Below are 19,330 nucleotides of genomic sequence, written 5' to 3'. Positions count from 1 at the left end.
AAAATAATAGCATCTAACTCCCAGGGTTGTTGTGAAGATCAAATGAGTTAATATTTGGAAAGCACTTAGCACAGGACCCAGAACATAGTAGGTCCTTTATAAGTGCTCGCTATTATTATCATGGTGTATCTATTTTGTTCTCTTATGCGGATGATTAGATCAATCCCTTGCACTGCTCTGGATTTCAATTAGGAGGCCTCTTAATGCCTGGGAGTTTTATGCAATTAGTACTACCACAGCAACAGGAGAATTTGTGGAACCTTTCATCAAAAGGGAATCTGGCATCTGAGCATGATGTCTTCTGAGATACCACTAAACACCATAGGTGAGCATATGTTTCTCTGTTTTACATTTGCTCAATGTCAATTTTCATTGAACAAAATCATCTCCGCCGTTGTATCTGTCGTTAGTCTTATGTAATGTTGACACAAGTAAAGGAGACACTTTGAGGACACCTCTGCAAGTGTTGTTTTGTTTGATTGTCAGTTGCTTTTTAAAAATCAAAAACAAGAAAAAAATCATCAGGATGGCGTCTTCTATTCTCCATACCTCTTGGGCAATTCTATCACAGTAGTGCAGTTGTAGTGTGTATAAGAAAATCATCAGCAAAAACCTGTCTGATCCCTTTTTATGTTTTCATCAAGGATACTTCTCAAGGATTTTGCCATAAAGATTTTATAGAAATGGATTGGTAGCTGTTGCTATCTTCTAGGCTACATTTTTTTTTTAAAAAGCACTGTTTGTGATCTTTTTCAGTCTTTTGTGAATCTCTTTCATGAGCTTTTTTTTCGCACCCTATGGTCTCTTCCTTATATATTCTCTCCTTAGTTCTCATGGGTTCAATGATCATCTATGCACATGACTCTCATTTCTACATATCCGGCCCTCATGTCTCTGCTGAGCTCCAGCCCTGTATCACTGTCTGCTAGACATCTTTACTAGGTTATCCCATTGGCACCTCAAATTCAAAATATCCAGAATGAAATGCATTATCTTTGTCCTTAAGCCCCTGCTTCCTCCAATTAAATTTTGTTTTATTCAATTAACAATCATTTTTTCTCCCTCCCACTTCTCTCTACCATTCAATTTAAAAATAATATCCCCAACAAATATGCAGTCAAACAAAATAAATTTCCATGTTGGCCATGTCCATACATGTGTCTCATTCTGCATCCTTCCCTCATCTAAGTTTCTCATAACCTTGAAGTCATCGTCGCTCCTTCCTCTCCCATAACCAGTCACCCACAAAGTCTTATCAATGCCTCCACAGTATCTCTTACCTCCACACCTTTCTCTCCATGAAGATGCCTTGTTTAGGTCTTTATTACCTCTTGCCTGGCCCATTGCAAGAAACTCCTAATTGATCTCCCTGTTTCTAGTCTCTCCTCTCTCCAGTTCATCTTCTACATAGCTGCCCAAAAACTTTCCTGATGTTCATATGTGAACGTGTTATTCCCATGCTCATGAAACTTCAGTGGCTTCCTGGTGTATCTAAGGTAAAATACAAAATCCTTTGCTTGGCATTTGAAGGCCTTTCCAATCTGGATCCAGTCTACCTTTCTAAGTTTATTGCACTCTCCTTCACACACTTTACATCCTAGCCAGACTGGCCAACTTGATGTTCCAGAAATGATTCTCTCTCCAATCTACTTTGCAGACAGCTGGATGACTGTGGACTGAGTGCTGGACTTGAAGGAGACCTGGGTTTGAATCCTGCAACCCCTGCTTCCTAACTGTGTGACGCTGGGCTAATCGTGTAACCTCTCTTAGCCTTAGTTGCTTCATCTATAAAATGGGGAGAATAATAGCACCTACTTGGTCCCAGTGTTGTGGGGATCAAATGAGATAATAATGCATGTCAAAGTATGTTGCAAACCTTAAATTACTACATAAATGCTAGCTATTGGTTACATAGGCTCTCTCTCATGTGCCTCGCAGATTCCTGAATTTTCTTCAAGGCTCACGTCAGAGCTGCTTCCTTCATGAAACCTTTCCTGAATTTTCTCTCTCCCCACTCAAAATTATCTTTTTTAAAAAAACCATTTTTTTTGAGGGAGGAAGGCAGGGCAATTGGGGTTAAGTGACTTGCCCAAGGTCACACAGCTAGTAAGTGTGTCAAGGGTCTGAGGCTGGATTTAAATTCAGGTCCTGACTCCAAGGCGGGTGTTCTACTCATTGCCTCACCTAGCAGCCCCCCCCCCTCAAATTATCTTAAGTTTACTTATCTGGGTAAATGTTTTCCCCCATAGAAGGTGAGCCCCTTAAAGGCAGGGACTTTTTTGCACATTATTGTTCATTCAGTCATGTCTGTCTCTTCATGACCCAATTGACCAACAGCCCTTGGGGTTTTCTCGGCAAAGATACTAGAATGGTTTGCCATTTCCTTTTCCAATTTTATGCAGGCAGGACTTAAATGATATTCTCAGGGTCACATAGCTACTGAGTGCCTGAGGTCAAATTTTAACTCTGGTCTTTCTGACTCCAAGTCAAGTGCTCTATCCACTGTGCCAACTACCTGCCCCACCTTTGCACAGAGTAGGTGCTTAATAAATGCTTACTCAATAAAATTTTTCGACCTTGGAAATTCAAACTTTGGTACCTTTAAAACTGTGTCATCTTCGGTGTAGATTTCTTCATATTTTGCACATAATTTTCTTGTTCTGCCTGATATTTTGAAAATGAGCTTTCTATCAGGTGCTAAAGGGAGTGAGCAATTGGGACTCATGGCCATGAGCAGCTGGGAGTCATGGTGGTGACTGCCTGGGCGGAGAGCAGAACAGCAAAGAGAAACTTGTCAGAACTGATGACGGTGACAGCTGAGAGACAAAACCCCAATGGGAGAGAGGGGCTAGTATGGCCAGGAGTTGGAGGAACAAACCAAAGTGGGGACAACTGTATGAAGAAGAGAGTGCCTGAGAAAATGTCATATCAGCACACAATGCTTTCTCAGAGGGTGAACTGAGGCAAACAGGGTTAAGTGACTTGTCCAGGGTCACACAGCTAGTAAGTGTCTGAGGACAGATTGGAACTCAGGAAGATGTCTTCCTGATTCCAGGCTTGGCACTCTATCCACTGAGCTATCTAGCTGCCTGACTGCTCTTAATGAGCCCCCCCGTAAGGGGGATGTCGGTACAATTCACACTGTAAACTGCGGTTGCTGTCCTGACTCTTCTCTTGGAAAGATCGAGTGTTTGCTACCTGAGACGATTTCTAACTCAGGTTTTTTAATTAGTTAAACTTCTCTAAGAAGTGGTGATAAGCATGATCTTTACTTTTGTTCATTCCTCACTTTTTCAGGGTTGGCAGCTTGGTTGAACAGGTGAGGCTGGAGCTGCTGTAATTACCCATGATATTGCCTCATCTTTATTCTTTCTTCTCCTCTGGCATCTGCTCTGGCCTTTGCTCCAACCAGCTGATGATATGGCTGCGTGCAGAGAGCTGACTCTGAAATCATTGTTCATTTGTAATCAGTCGCTTCTGGCCTGTTGGGATATATTAAATTTCATTTCTTGTGATGTCATAAGATTCTTCTGATGGATGTAACAGAAGTTTACATTTTCTTAGGTAATATAGAATGCTGCTGATGATGCTGGCCTTCTGGCTGTTCCATGAACAAGACACTCTGTATCTCAGTTCCCAGCATCCTCTCTGGCTGTCCCCCATGCCTGGAATGTTTTTGCTCCTCTTCTCCAATTGCTGACCTCTGTGGCTTCCTTTAAGTCCTGTCTAGCAGAATCCTACCTTCTACAGGAAGTCTTCCTCAACCCCTTTTAAATCCAGTGTCTTCTTTCCATCTTTTTCTTTATCTTATATGTATGCGCATGTGCGTGTGTATGTATGTATATGTATGTGCACATGTATATGTATATGCAAGTGTATGTGTATGTATATATGTATGTGTATATGTATATGTATGTGCACGTGTATATGTATATGCAAGTGTATGTGTATGTATGTGTATATGTGTGTATATGTGTGTGTGTGTGTGTATTTGCTCAAAGGTTGTCTCCCACATCATAAGCTCCTTGAGGGCAGGGGCTGTCTTTTGGCTCTTCTGGTATCCCTAGTGCTTAGCATTGTACCTGGCACATTTTGACACTTAATAAATGTTTATTTATTGATTGATGTGTAGATGCTGAGTAAGGGGACTGAAGGCAGTCTCTGACTTCTTTGGCTGGTGAGCTGCTGCTGGAAGGGGAGATATATCTTGGAGGAGAACCCAGGGGTGCATTGGTTGTTGTTTAGTTGTTTTTCCAGTCGTGTTTGACTTTTCATGATCTCTTTCGGGTGTTCTTGGCAAAGATACTGGAGCAGTTTGCCATTTCCTTCTCCAGCTCATTTTACAGATGAGGAAACTGAGGCAAACAGAGTTAAGTGACTTGCCCAGGATCACACAGTAGTAAGTGTCTGAAGTCACATTTGGACTCAGGAAGAGGAGTCTTCCTGACTCCAGGCCAGGCATTCCCTTCTCCTTTGTCCTGGGTAGGTTTGTCCTTTCTGATATAGGAGATTTTGATTCACTTTAGGTTAGAAATCTCTCTCTGCTCGCTATTTCTCTTGTTTATCCGCTTCGGCTGGTGATGGGATACTATACCAGAGTAAGCAAAGAGATTTGTGGTTTCCCAGGGAAGAACTCATTACTCTGCTGCTTCCTGTCCTGGGCCTCACGGTAGGTGTGGGATGTGTCTTCTGCTGTCCTCACACTGCCTCTCCCTTCCATTTGCCTTTGCCATGGAGTATACTGACCACACAACAAGGGTTTTGGGCTGCTGATTTCTTTATATGACAATGGGAAAAATAACAGCAAAGCAAAGCAAAGAGGAGTAAGGGGGGATAGTTTGTGGATGCTGCATATATGGAAGGCGCTGCCAATTGCAGCAGGGAACTGGCTGCTCTAATTCCTTTCCCTCAGAAAGAGTCGTTTGTCAGAGCCATTGCCTCCTTCTCCATCTCAGAGTCTAAATAGAGGGATGCTGTTTTAAGGGGAGGTTACTCACCACACCCGGTCCAATCTAAGACCACACCTGCTGGTCTTAGTCTCTCTCTGCCCAGAATCAAATGCGTCGTTAATAACAGCATTGGCTGTAGCCGCAGTCACAGCCACAGACACAACTGCGTCCCTGAGTATTTGTATCGAAGCCCGGAGGAGCACAAGTCAGCGGCAGGCTAAATACTCAATTCTGGAAGAAGCCCATATGGTACCAAGATGGAAGATGAAACTCCAAGCACTCCAACTCTTGTCTTGGCTTTTTCTCCTTCTTCCTCCAAGATTTTCCTTTAACAGTACCAGATACTCCAGTCCCAGGATGTCAGTGGCTGGCAGATTTGGAGAAAGTATCTCTGTCTCTCCATGCATGCAGTTCTGATGCAGAGTTATATTTATGATCTTTCTTACTCTTATTATATATTGAAATGCTTGTGTTTTTTATGATTGTTGATGATTAAAAAGAAAATTTTAAAGAGATATGAGGCTTCTAAGGGGTCTAGAAGCCTTTAGTTGCTTTTATTTCTTGATCCAGAACTGTATTTTATGACATATTTTCCTGAGCCAACTTTGCATCGAAGTTGTTTTTTTTGTTGTTCAGTCGTTTCATGACTCTTTATGACCCCATTTGGGGTTTTCTAGGCAAAGATACTGGAGTGATTTGCCATTTGCTTCTCCAGCTCACTTTACAGATGAAGAAACTGAGGCAAACATAGTTAAATGACTTGCCCAGGGTCACCCAGCTACTAAATCTCTGAGGCCAGATTGGAACTCAGGAAGATGAGTCTTCCTGATTCTAAACCCAAAGCTCTAGCCACTGAGCTACTTAACTGCTTCAAAGTTATGGACTATCAGGGCAGCTAGGTTGTGCACTGGCCCTAGAGACAGGAGGACCTGAGTTCAAATCTAGCCTCAGATACTTGACACATACTAGCTGTGTGACCTTGGGCAAGTCATTTAACCCCAGTTGCCTTGCCTTCCCCCCTCCAAAAAATAAATAATATAAAGTTATGGACTATCAAAGTGCGAATCTATAAGTTTTCAGGATCTGTCAAGTTTTCATAGACTTTCTCTACCTCTTTATTTTCTACAGTTGGATATTGGCCCATGAATGACACCTCTCCTCATAGTAGTCTTTTTTGTTTATACTCATCATGAGTATAAACTTGAAGAGGAAGGGACTAAGTGTCCCAAGAAATGATGTTTCTTGTTGTCTTTGGCACGTGGAGGAAACCAGTTCCTTCATTTCCCTCTCTGAGGAGAACCTGAGAGCCACCCTTCAATTTAGCTGTGATTTGTTGATGTCTTCTGGTTTCGTTTATACCAAGAATGTCAATAGGGATGTGGTTCAATTTCTCCAACAACATGTGAGTCTGTGGGTCTTTAGGTGAAGCTGACATGTTAAAAGCACTGTCAGTTTATAAATATTCTTAGAATTATGTAATTCTCAGTACCCTATCCCTGCTCTTCATCAATCCACTATCAATGAAGAAATGGGAGGGGACCATAGAGAACCTAGGGCCATTTGCATTGTCGCCTGTTTCGTAGGTTGCTATGGCAAAAAAAGAAAATATCATCACCTTTTGGCCAGCTTTCTTGTGATGAGTCTCTCAGGAGTAAGCTATACTGCTCCTCAGAGAAGAGGCATTTAAACTGGCTTATACATGAAACCCTTTCAGGTTGGCAAAATATATAATAGCTCATACCCTCTGGTATAGTATGCAAAAACCCCACCCTGAGACAGGGCTTTTTGTGGAGTATCTAAGGAGGTTAAAATGATCTGTTGGTGAGGAATAAGACAATTTCATTTAGTGTGGTGCTGGTCAGAGCCTAAAACATGAAACTTCATATCTCGCCACGTGCATCATAGTGTCAGGATTCCTATAGGCTAGTTCGTTGTGTTTACTTGAGGTTTACTAAGTATAAATTACTTAATAAGATGCAGGGTGATGTAGTGGGTAGAGAGCTGGATTTGGAGGCAGGAAAGCCTGGGTTAAGACTATAAGTTGGCAGATCTGCCTTGGGAGGGGGAGTTGCCTCATTGGGAGTTGCCTAGAACAATAAAACCGCAGGCAGGTCTGGTTTAAAACAAAACAAAAAGCAAGGCTTAGTAAGAGCAAGCAAGACCCAGTGGATAGAAAGTTGCCCTTGAAGGCCGGAAGACCTGGGTTCAATTCCTGTCTCTGACACATATTGACTGTATGACTCTGGATAACTCATTTAACCTCTCAATGCCCTGCCAATTCTCCAAGACTATAAACTGCAGGATAGTTGCCAATCTGCCATGGTAGAAGGAATTTCTTCATCACATGTTTCCTTTATCAATGAATTCATAGGTATAGACCACAGAATTTAATTATATACTTAATTATATACTACCCCAGGAGAGCTATTATGAGCCTTGACACAATTGTATTATTGTCCAGAATTGGTATTTAAGCTTTTTGTTTGTCTCCTCTTTTGGAAACTAGCAGTTATTAAAGTTCTTGGAGGCTGACCGTATTACTGTGCTCTCCACAGTGTCTGGTACAATTTATTTTCCTGGTGTCCACGGTCTTGGCCAATCCCTTTAGCTCTCTTTGCCTTATTACTACTAAGCCTGAGTCATTTTGGTCCTCTTTGAGAAGAAAGGACAACAACCAGCTGAGCCAGAGGCTGAGCAGAGGGAGGGGAAACTTTGCAGGGAGTTGTCAGTGATACTCACGTGAAACATCCAACAAGCGTCTCTCTTCTTTGAGACTCAACATACTGGTTTAACCTCTTGAATGCCTCGAGGTATTAGACCATACTCCAGATTTTCAGCTGGGGCAGGTGCTGGCTGAATCTACAGTAGGTATGTCTCCACTGTACTCCTGGTCCTCCCTTGGTTACTCTTCATTGATGTGTCTCTGTATTTGTCTACAATTAAAAAAGGCTTGGAAAAATGTCTTCTTGGGAGAAGCGGTATCTAAAACAGAAGGTAATGCTAATAGTGGACATCTACATGGCATTTTAAGATTTGCAAAGCGCTTTATATGTATTATTTCCTTTGATCCTCTCAATATCCTTGTGAAGTAGGTGCTATCATTTTATAGATGCTGAAACCTAGGCAAAGAGACATTAAGTGGCTTGCAAGTTTCTGAAGCAGGACTCAGGACTTCTGACTACAAGTCCAGGTCTGATACAGTCTCAAAGCATGTATGAGAGACAGTTAAGTACATAATGCAAACATCAGACACCGAAATGGTGTTTTTAAAATGAGGCTGTTTTATGACTTCAGGATGTAAATTTAAAAAAAATTATTTATTTTTAGTATTTAACATTGACTTTTATAAGATTTTGAGTTCTAAATTCCTCTCCCCCCCCACTTGAAGATGGCATGCAATCTGATATAGGCTATACATTTACAATCATATTAAAGATATTTCCACATTAGTCATGTTGTGAAAGAAGGATCAGAAGAAAAGGAAGAAAAAAATGAGAACAAATACCATGCTCCAACCTGCATTCAGCCTGCATAGTTCTTTCTCTCGATATGGATGGCATTTTCCATCCTGAGTCTTTTGGAGCTATCTTAAATCACAGAATGTAAACTTCCTGAATGGGAAGGAAGAAGGAAAGGCGATTGACCAAATTCAGATCAAAGAAAAGTATCAAGCTATATTCACAACACCAGTTAGTGTTGTAGGCGTTTGTTGCTGTGTTAATTTACAGTTCTCCCCATCCTTCGGAGGCGAGAACAGCCCTGGTGGATCTATTTCAAGTGGAATGTTACACCAGGAGGAAAACAACTGCTCCCTCCCCAGCCAAAAAAGGGATTCCCTGGTGCTCAGAAAACGGAATGAGGCAGCGCTCTCAGTGAGGTGCCAACAGCTTAAAGAAGCCCCTTCTTGTAGACTGTGGCAGTCAGTCTTTCAGTCAATCAACAAGCCCTCATCAAGCACTTAGCATGTGTCAGGCACTGGGATAAGTGCTTGGGATTCCAAGACAGGCAAAGGCAGGATCCCTGTCCTCAAGAAGTTCACATTCTAATGGGGGACACAATGTGCAGATGACTATGCCTAGACAAGATCTTTTCAGTGTAAATGAAAGATAATATTTGAGTAAAGGTACTGGTGGGGTGCAGGGGGGAATGGGGAGATATGGGAAGAGTGATTTTTGGGTTGAATCTAGGACTGAGAGCTAGGTCTTGGAGATAAAGAGAGAGGGCATTCTAGGTGTGGGGAACAGCCTGTGAAAAGGCAATGGGGTTAGAAAAAACAAAAACAAAAACATGATTGACGCTAAGTATTTGCTGCAATGCATCTCCCTGGCAGCACAGAAAGCTAGAATGAAAGAGAGGGCAGCATGCTACAGTGGAGAGAACAGTGGATTGGGGGAGGGGCAGAGGACCAGGGTTCAAATCCCTTCTCTGTTACTACCTACCCATGAGACCTTGGGGAAGTCACTTAATTCCTCAGAGCCTCAGTTTCCTCATATGTAAAATGAGGGTGGATTGGACTAGGTGGCTTCTAAGGTCTCTCAGACCTCTATAATCACTGCACTCAAATTTTGGGTACATCAGGACTGGGTTTGGCCCCTACTTCTAGAGCATGAGTTCTTAACTTTTTTGTGTGTGTCATGGACCCATTTAGCAGTTGGTGAAGCCTATGGACCCCTTCTTAGAATCACCTTTTCTAAATAATTGAAGGAAATATTAAATTTCAGTTAAAGATTAGTGGGGGAAAAAGTTATAATTTATTTTCTTCATCTAAGTTCACAGACCATTCCCACCCCACTCATCCCCTGAGGTAAAGAACTCTTATTCTAGGGGAAATGTTCTTCTGTGGTGTTGGTAGAGTAGAGTAGTGGTGTTGGTTGGAGGAAGAGGTGGTTACCACTCCTGCCAGGATGGTTTTAGAAGAATCTGGGAAGACTTTTATGAACTGATGTAGAGTGAAGTAAGCAGAACCAGGAGAACATTGTATAACAGCAATATTGTAATGGTGATCAACTGTGAAAGACTTGGCTATTCTGATCAGTACAATGATACAAGACAATTCCAAAGGACTCATGATGAAAAATGTTATCTACCTCAAGAGAGAGAATTAATGAACTCTGAGTACAAATTAAAGTATATATTTTTCACTTTCTTTTTCTTTATTTTGCAACATAACTAATATGGCAACATGTTTTGAATGTATAATTAATATCATATTGCTTGCCTTCTCAATGGGGGAGGGGCAGGAGAGAAGGAAAAAATTTAGAACTCAAAATTTAAAAAACAATGTTAAAAATCAATAAATAATAAATGAAAAAATGAAAAAAACCCCACTCTTTCCAGCAAGTCCTCCTTCTCCTACCTATAGATGAGTTGTTGGGATAGCAATAATAACTCATATTTATACAAATCTTTAAGGATTGCAAAGTTCTTTACATGTATTCTCTCATTTGAGCCTTACCACAGCCCTATTGAGGTAGGTGCTACAGGTATTATTCTCTCCACTTTATAGGTGAAGTAACTAAGGCTTGGAGAGTTTTAAGTGACTTGCTCAGGGACACACAGCTACCAGGTGCCAGAGGTAAGACATAAACTTTGGACTTTTTGACTTGTGAGTGAAGCACTGTATCTACCATGGCATGATGCCTCCCCTAAGACCGGTGTGTTTGTTGGGGGTGGGTGAGGCAAATATTTGGAGATGCTAAATTTACGGTGGTAAAAAAATGGGCACATAACAATCAGTTCTGGCCCCAGTACAGTGGGGAGAAAAGCCCAAAGATTTGAAGGTAGGGGACTTGGGTCCAAATCACAGCCCCTCTACGTATTAGCTAAGACTTTACTTCTATAGGCCTCAAAGGCCTAGAGAGTTTCACCTGTAAAATAAGGAGGTTGGACTAAATCATCTTAAAAGTCCCTTCTTGCTCTAACGTGGAAGCGACCTTAGGTTCTCAAAGGTTATATGCAGAACAGAAGCTCAGGTAGGTCCTACCAAATTGGAAGGACTTCTAGTATGAGGCCACAACCACACTATACATCTGTAATTAAGAATCAACCTCGGTGAGCATAGAGATGCTCATGATTAGAAAGCTATAGCTAGGTGATGATTTTCCTGACCACAGAAATTCTTAACACTGTCATGAAGAGTTATAAGCTAGGTCAGTGGAGGAAGTCTTCATCTTTTTTTCAATGATTCCCTTGATATTCTTGACCTTTTGTTCTTCTAGATGAGTTTTGTTGTTCTTTTTTCTAGCTCCATAAAATAATTTTGGGTAGTTTTATTGGTATAATAACTAAATAAGTAAATTAATTTGGGTAGAATTATCATTTTTATTATATTGGCTTGGCCTACCCACAAGCAATTAATATTTTCCAATTGTTTAGACCATTATGAAAAATGTTTTGTAATTGTGTTCATATAGTTCTTGGGTTTGTCTTGGCAGGTAGGCTCTCAAATATTTTATCTTGCTTACAGTTACTTTAAATGCCATTTCTCTTTTAATCTCTTGCTGTTAGGTTTTGTTGGTGATATATAGAAATGCTGATGATTTATGTGGGTTATTTTATATCCTGCAACTTTGCTGAAGTTGGTAATTGTTTTAACTATTTTTAGTTGATTCTCTAGGATTCTCCAAGTATACCATCATATCGTCTGCAAAGACGGATAGTTTTGTCTACTTGTTGCCTAAATGAATTCCTTTAATTCCTTTCTTCTGGCCTTATCGACATTTCTAGTACAATACTGAGTACTAGTGGTGATAATGAGCATCATTGCTTCACTCCTGATCTTGTTGGGAAAGCTTCAAGTTTATTTCCATTACAGATAATGCTTATTCTTGGTTTTAAATAGATACTGCTTAGCATTTTAAAAAAAGCTCCGTTGATTCCTATGCTTTGTAAATTTTTAAAAAAATAGGAACAGGAATTGTATTTTGTCAAAGCCTTTTTCTGCGTCTATTGATATAATCTTATGTTTTTTGTTCTTTTTGTTATTGATGTGATCAATTGATATGGTTCCTAATATTGAACCAACCCTGCATTCCTAGTATAAATCACACATGGTCATAATGTAGGATCTTTGTGATACATTGCTATAATCTCCTTGGTAGAATTTTATTTAAAATTTTTGCATCAATATTCATTAAGGAAATTGCTCTATATAGTTTTCTTTCTCTGTTTTTGCTCTCCCTGCTTTAAGTGTGAAAACCATACTTGTGTTATTAAAGGAATTTGGTAGGACTCCATCTATTTTTTTCAATAGTTTCTATAGTAAAGGGGTTAACTGTTCCTTAATTGTTTGGTAGAGTTCACTCGTAAATCCATCAGGTCCTGGGGAAACTCATTATGACTCATTTAATTTCTTTTTCTAAGAGTGTTATTTAAGCATTCTATTTCCTCTTCTGTTAATCTGGGCAGTTTATAATTCTGTAAATATTCATTCATTTCACTCAGATTGTCATATTTATTGGCATATAATTGGGTAAAATAGTTCTTAGTATTTGCTTTAATTTCCTCTTCATTGGTGGTGAATTCACCCTTTTCATTTATATGTAATATAGTTTTCTTCTTTCTTTTTTTAAAATAAAATTAACCAATGGCTTATCTATTTTATGTTTTTGTTTAAAAAACCAGTTCCTAGTTAAACTTTCAGTTTTATTAATCTCTCCTTTGATTTTCAGGACTTCCATTTTGGTGTTTAATTGGGAATTTTAAATTTGTTATTTTTCTGAATTTTTTTTAAAGTTTCAAGCCCAATTCATTGATCTACCTTTTCTCTCTTTTACTGATATTTAAAAAATAAAATTTCCCATAAGTACTGCTTTGACTGCATCCCACAAATTTTGGAATGTTTCATTGCTATCATTCTCTTTAATGAAATTATTGATTGTTTCTATGATTTGTTTTTTTATCCACTCATTCTTTAGGATTAGGTTATTTGGTTTCCACTTGGCTTTTAATTATGCTTTCCTTGGCCCTTATTAAATGTGATTTTCATTGCATTTTGGCTGAAAAGGCTACAGTTGATATTTATACTTTTCCGCATTTGGTTCTGAGGATTTTATGCCCTAATGGTCATTTTTTTTTTGGTGTAAATGCCTTGTATAGCTGAGAAAAAGGGGTGCTGCTTTCTATTCCCATTCAGTTTTTTCCAGAGGTCTATTATATCTAACTTTTCTAAGATTCTAGTCATCTCTTTGACTTCCTTCTTATTTTAAGGCTAGACTTATCTCTCTCTGAGAGGGGAAAGTTGAGGTGCCCCACCAGTGTAGTTTTACTGTCTATTTCCTCCTATAGTTCATTTAACTTTTCCTTTAAGAATTTGGATGCTATGCAATTTGGTGCATATGTATTTGGTATTGATATTATTTCATTGTCTATGATTCCTTTTTAGCAAGATGTAGTTTCTCTGCTTGTTCCTTTTAATTAGGTCTATTTTTTCTTTTGCTTTATCTGAGATCGTGATTGCTACCCTTGCCTTTTTTTTACTTCAGCTGAATATCGTGCTCCAGCCCCTTAACTCTATGTGTAGCACTTTGTTTCAATTGTGTTTCTTGTAAACAACATAGTGTAGGATTCTGGTTTTTAATCCATTCTGTTAACCACTTCTGTTTTATGAGTGAGTTCCTTCTATTCACATTCATAGTTATGATTACTGACTGTGCATTTCCCTCCATCCTATTTTTCTCCATTTATCCTTCTCTCTCACTTTTTATCCTGTCCCTCCTCTGAATTCTGTTTTCCTTCTAACCACTGGCTTCTTTTATCTGCCCTTTCCCTTGTCTCCTTCTCCTCCTACTTCTCTGTTGGGTAAGATACATTTCTATTGCCAATTGAGTATGTGTTCAGTCATCCCGATCTATATCTTACCACTGGACCCATGTGGCTCTGGAGAAGAGATTGAGGCTTGTGACTTTGCATTGCCCTGCCTCACTTAAATCCAATTCACTTGCAAGTCAAGACACCATCTTTCTGATGTAATTGGTCCTCTTTGAGAACAAAGGACAAACTACCACACACATATGTATCTATAGATACATAGATATAGATATGTAGATATGTATATATAGATATAGGAAGATCTATCTATATATATTTAGAGGAATAAGATTTAAGCATTGCCTACCCCTCCCCCCATTTTCTCCTCCTCTATAAAAGCTCTTCCTTGCATGCCTCTTTTATATGAAATAATTTTCCCTATTCTTCCTTTCCCTTCCCCCTTCTCCCGGGGCATCCTTCTTTTTCACCTATCCATTTCTTCACATTATCCCAACATAATCTACTCATTCCCATGCTCTATTTCTATGTAGGATCCTTCTAACTGCCCTAATAATGATAAAATTCTTAGAACTTACCTATATCATCTTCCATTGTGAAAGCTAAGCGATCTAAAGTTATTAAATCCCTTAAGGTTTCTTTTTCTTGTTTACCTATTTTTTTGCTTCTTTTGAGTCTTGTATTTGAATGTCAAATTTTCTATTCATCTGGTCTTTTCATTAGGAATGCTTGAAAGTCTTCTATTTCATTAAATATCCATTTTCCCCTTGAAGAATTTTACTCAGTTTTACTGGGTTAGGTTATCCTTGGTTGTAAACTCAGCTCTTTTGCCTTCAGGATTATCATATTCCAAGCCCCCAGCTCCTTTAACATTGTAGCTGCAAAATCTGTAATCTAACTGTGGTTCCTTGGTATTTAAAATGGTTTCTTTTTGGCTGCTTGAAGTATTTTCTCCTTGACCTGGAAGTTCTGGAATTTGGCTACAATGTTCCTGGGAGGTTTCATTTTGGAATCTCTTTCAGGTGGTGACCAGTGGATTCTTTCAATTTCTATTTTACCCTCTGTTTATAGGTTAGTGGAGCAGTTTTCCTTGATAATTTCTTGACATATGATGTCTAACCTCTTTCTTTGATTGTGGCTTTCAGGTCATCCAATAATTCTTAAATTATCTTTCCTTGATCTACTTTACAAGTTATTTATTTTTCTAATGAGACATTTCACATTTTCTTCTATTTTTCATTATTTTTACTTTATTTTATTGTTTCTTGATGTCTCATGGAGTCATTAGCTTCCACTTGCCCAATTTTAATTTTTAAAGAATTATTTTCTTCAGTGATCTTTTGCTCCTCTTTTTGCATTTGGCCAATTGGGCTTTTTAAGGTGCAATTTTATTTCTTTTTTAAAAGTTTATTTATTTATTCATTTTTAGTTTACAACATTCACTTTTATAAGATTTTGAGTTCTAAATTTCCTCCCCTCCCTTACCTTCCTCCTCCCCAAGATGGCATGCAATCTGACATAGGCTATACATATACAATCATATTAAACATATTTCCATATTAGTCATGTTGTAAAAGAAAAATCAGAACAAAAGGAAAAAACCACAAGGAAGAAAAAAACAAAAATGAAAAAGAGAAAATAGTATGCTTCTATCTGCATTCAACTCCATAGTTCTTTCTCTGGATATGGATAGCATTTTCCACCATGAGTCTTTTGGAATTGTCTTAGATCATTGCATTGCTGAGAAGAGCTAATTCTATCAAAATTGGTTTTCACACAATGGTGCTGTTACTGTGTACTGTTCTCCAGGTTCTACTCATTTCACTCAGCATCAGTTCATGTAAGTCTGCCTGCTCATCATTCCTTATGGAACAATAGTATTCCATTACATTTGTATACCACAATTATTCCCTAATTGATGGGCATCCCCTCAATTTCCAATTCTTTGCCACTGCAAAAAGAGCTGCTATAAATATGTCTTTTTTATGATCTCTTTGGGATACAGATCTAGTAGGAGTATTGCTGGATCAAAGGGTATGCACAGTTAGGGTGTGGTTTTCTTCAGCACTTTTTTGTCTCTTTTGCCAAGCTGTTAATTGTCTTTTCATAATTTTCTTCTGTTGCTTTATTTCTTTGCTTAATTTTCCTCTACCATTCTTATTTGATTTTGAAAATAATGTTTTGCTCTTCCAGGAATTCATGTTGGGCAATGTGTACAATCCTCAGTTTTTTCCTTTGAGGGTTTGCTTGCAGATGTTTGGATTTAGTTGTCTTCTTTTGAGTTTGTGTCTTGATTTTCCCTGTGACCATAGTAGATTTTTATTGCCAGTTTCTTTTTGTTGTTATTGTTTGCTCATTTTTCCATCCTGTTTCTTGATTTTGAACTTTATGCTAGGATTAAGGTCTGTTCATGGTGTGTGTGTGTGTGTGTGTGTAGTGTGCACGTGCACACTATCTCAAGCTTCAGGATTTCTTACACAGCTGTTTTCAGAACCAGTTCTGAGGACTTGGAAGTTTTTGGAGAGTGATCTGGGGAGAAGTGTGGTCACTGCTCTCCTGGTCTACACTCTGGTCCTTACCTGGGAAAGGCCCCTGATCCTTTGAATTGCAATTGATACTACTCCTCAGGGCCCCCGTTCCCTTGGGACTAGAAGTGATCCTCTTGCTCAAAGTCCTTGATCTCTTGTCACCAAAAGCAATACTACCCCTTAGGACTTCTGCTCCCTTTTGACTCTTCACTCATGAACTATAACCCTGAAATTGGCAACTGTCTTGCAGCTTATAGTCTTAGAGAATTGGCAAGGCATTGAGAGGTTAAATGAGTTGTTCAGAGTCTGTATGTGTCAGAGATAGGAATTGAACCCAGGTCTTCCTGCCTTCAAGGGCAACTTTCCATCTACTGGGTCTTGCTTGCTTTTACTAAGCCCTGCTTTTTGTTTTGTTTTTTTTAAACCAGACCTACCTGTGATTTTATTGTTCTAGACAACTCCCAATGAGGAAACTCCCCCTCCCAAGACAGGTATGCCAGTTTTATAGTCTTAACCCAGGCTTTCCTGACTCCAAAGGCAGCTCTCTATCCACTACGTTACCCTGTATCTTATTAAGTAATTTATACTGAGTAATCCTCAAATAAAGATAACTAATTAGCCCATATGAATCTTGACACTATAATGTACATGGCAAGATATGAAATTTCATGTTTTAGACTCTGGCCAGATGCACACTAAATGAAATTATCTTATTCTTCAATAACAGATCATTTAACCTCTACTAACCTCCACAAAAAGAGACTCCACAAAAAGCCCTGTCTCAGGGTGGGGTGGAAGTGGCCCTGGGTTTTTGAAGACTAAATCACAGGACATGAGCCTATGAGCTTCCAATATACAAATCATGTTTTCAAATTTATAAAATAAAATGCATAGAATTAAAAAATCAATTTTATTGAAATTAAAGTGTATATTTTTGCTATCAAGTCCATGGACCCCCTGAGATCTACCTACAAACCCCTGGACCCCAGGCCACTTGCCAAGAGGAGGTTGAAAGGGGTAGGCAGAGTCGTGTTTGAGTGTTGGGGTAGGGGGGGGGTAATAAAAGAATTAAGAGTTAGTAAGAACTTCAGAAGTCATCTATTGCAAACTGTTTAGAGTGCTGGGCATCTTCAAATATCCCCATAGCTTGACGCTCAAAAACATAAAAAGTAAAGAGAGATGATCCACTTCTTTTTTTAAAAAATTGATTTGGAATACTATTGTGCTATAAGAAATGATGAGCAGGTTGCTTTTGGAAAAACCTGCAAAGACTGACATGAACTGATGCAAAGTGAAATAAGCAGAACCAGGAGAACATTGTATACAGTACCATATGTTGTAAGAATGATCAGCTATAAATGACTTAGCTATTCTCAGCAACACAATGATCCAAAACAATTTCAAAGGACTTTTGATGAAAAATGCTATCTACCTCCAGAGAAAGAACTGATGGAATCTGAATATAGATTAAAGCATACTTTTTTACTTTCTTTATTATATTTGGTTTTTTTGGTCTCTGTTTTTTTCTTGCAATATAGCTAATATGGTAATGACTGTACATGTATAACCCATATGAAATTGTTATCCTTTTCTAGGATAGGGAAGGGGAAGGAAGAAGAGAATTAGGAACTCAAAATTTTAAAAATGAATGTAAAAATTTTTTGTTTACATGTAATTCAGAAAAAATAAAATGTAAAAAAAGCCCCAAACAATAAAAAAGCATTAGATATTAGAGCTGGAACATCTTTTGAAATTATTTAGTATATTACCTTCATTTAATTTGGAGCCTGAAGAAGTAAAATTACTTGCCCAAGGTTAGCCACTAATTTGAGACAGAGCTAGTATTGAAACTCAGGTTTCCTAACTCCCAATCCAAAGCAAAGCTGAAAGATGGAAATCGAGCAGACTGATATTTTTCCCACTTTTTTTTTCAGTTAGTATTGATTCCAAATTACAGTCTGGTCCTATTTCTCCAGATGCTAAATGGAGGAAGTGAAAACTGAGTGGGGTTTCATATACCAAAGTCAATGCTTGAAGTGGCCCTCTGGGGGAAAAAAAAGGAAAGCAGATTGGTGTCTTTGCACTACCACTTCCAAGTAGCAAGTCTATTGAAGAGGAAACATTCTGCCTTTGGATGTCATCCATTAGCTCAACTGGTGGGAATGTGAGACATTGGAAATCTGATTCCAATTCCTTTCTGTTGCCTTATATGACCCTGGATTGTTCAAATTGGCATTGTATCCTTTGCGATGTAGGTGATCAGGATAACCAACCATTGTGGATTTAGGCAGTCATTATAAGAAACTGACCAACTGTCCTCTGTCTCCAAAAGGACAAAACCAGACAAGCTGGGTTTAAATTTGAGCAAACGAATCATAGATTAAACAAAGAGAGAACCTGATTGTAAGCATCATTGCACTCTGTGATTGACTACTAAGAGTATGGTTGTAGGCTCTTGTTTCTTGAGAGCTTTTGATTGTAACTCTCCCTTAGAAGCTGGGAGCTGGATGGAAAGATCCTTTGAGGTCCCTTTTATAGGTAGAAATAAATAATTCTGCAGAAGGTTTTTACTCTGTAATGCCACAAACAAAAAGGAGCATGACATTGTGGTTAGGGTCTCACTTCTGATACTCAACTAGCCGTGTGATACAGCCTTTTATATAGTCACTTAGCATCTTGGTTCAAGGCAATACTCTATAGAAAGTTACAGAGATGGTTCTAACCTTTGGTAAAGAAAGCTCCACACTAGAAGCTTCCTGCACCCATGAAATTACAGGTCTTATCCTTATCCTAATGCTATAAACAAAGGATTGTGACTTCAATTAATCTATCAACCAACATTTCTTAAACTCCCACCATATGCCAACTGCTGTGCCTGGTGCTGGGGTTACAAGGTCACAAGTTAAACTATCTTTCCTCTCAAGGAGCTCATATTCTGTCAAGGAAAACTTCCCTGAAACAAACACCTACACAGGAATAGGATTTGCTACATAATAAATTGACCCTCAAAAAAATCTCTGTGGATCACTAAAGAGCATTAAGAGCTGAGAATCACAGGGATACCCTATTGGAAAGGTTGTGGGGACT

The sequence above is a fragment of the Trichosurus vulpecula genome, chromosome 1, assembly GCF_011100635.1.
Source record: "Trichosurus vulpecula isolate mTriVul1 chromosome 1, mTriVul1.pri, whole genome shotgun sequence".
Lineage (NCBI taxonomy): Eukaryota > Metazoa > Chordata > Mammalia > Diprotodontia > Phalangeridae > Trichosurus > Trichosurus vulpecula.
The sequence above is the reverse complement of the archived record's forward strand: the minus strand, read 5'-3'. Positions refer to the sequence as shown.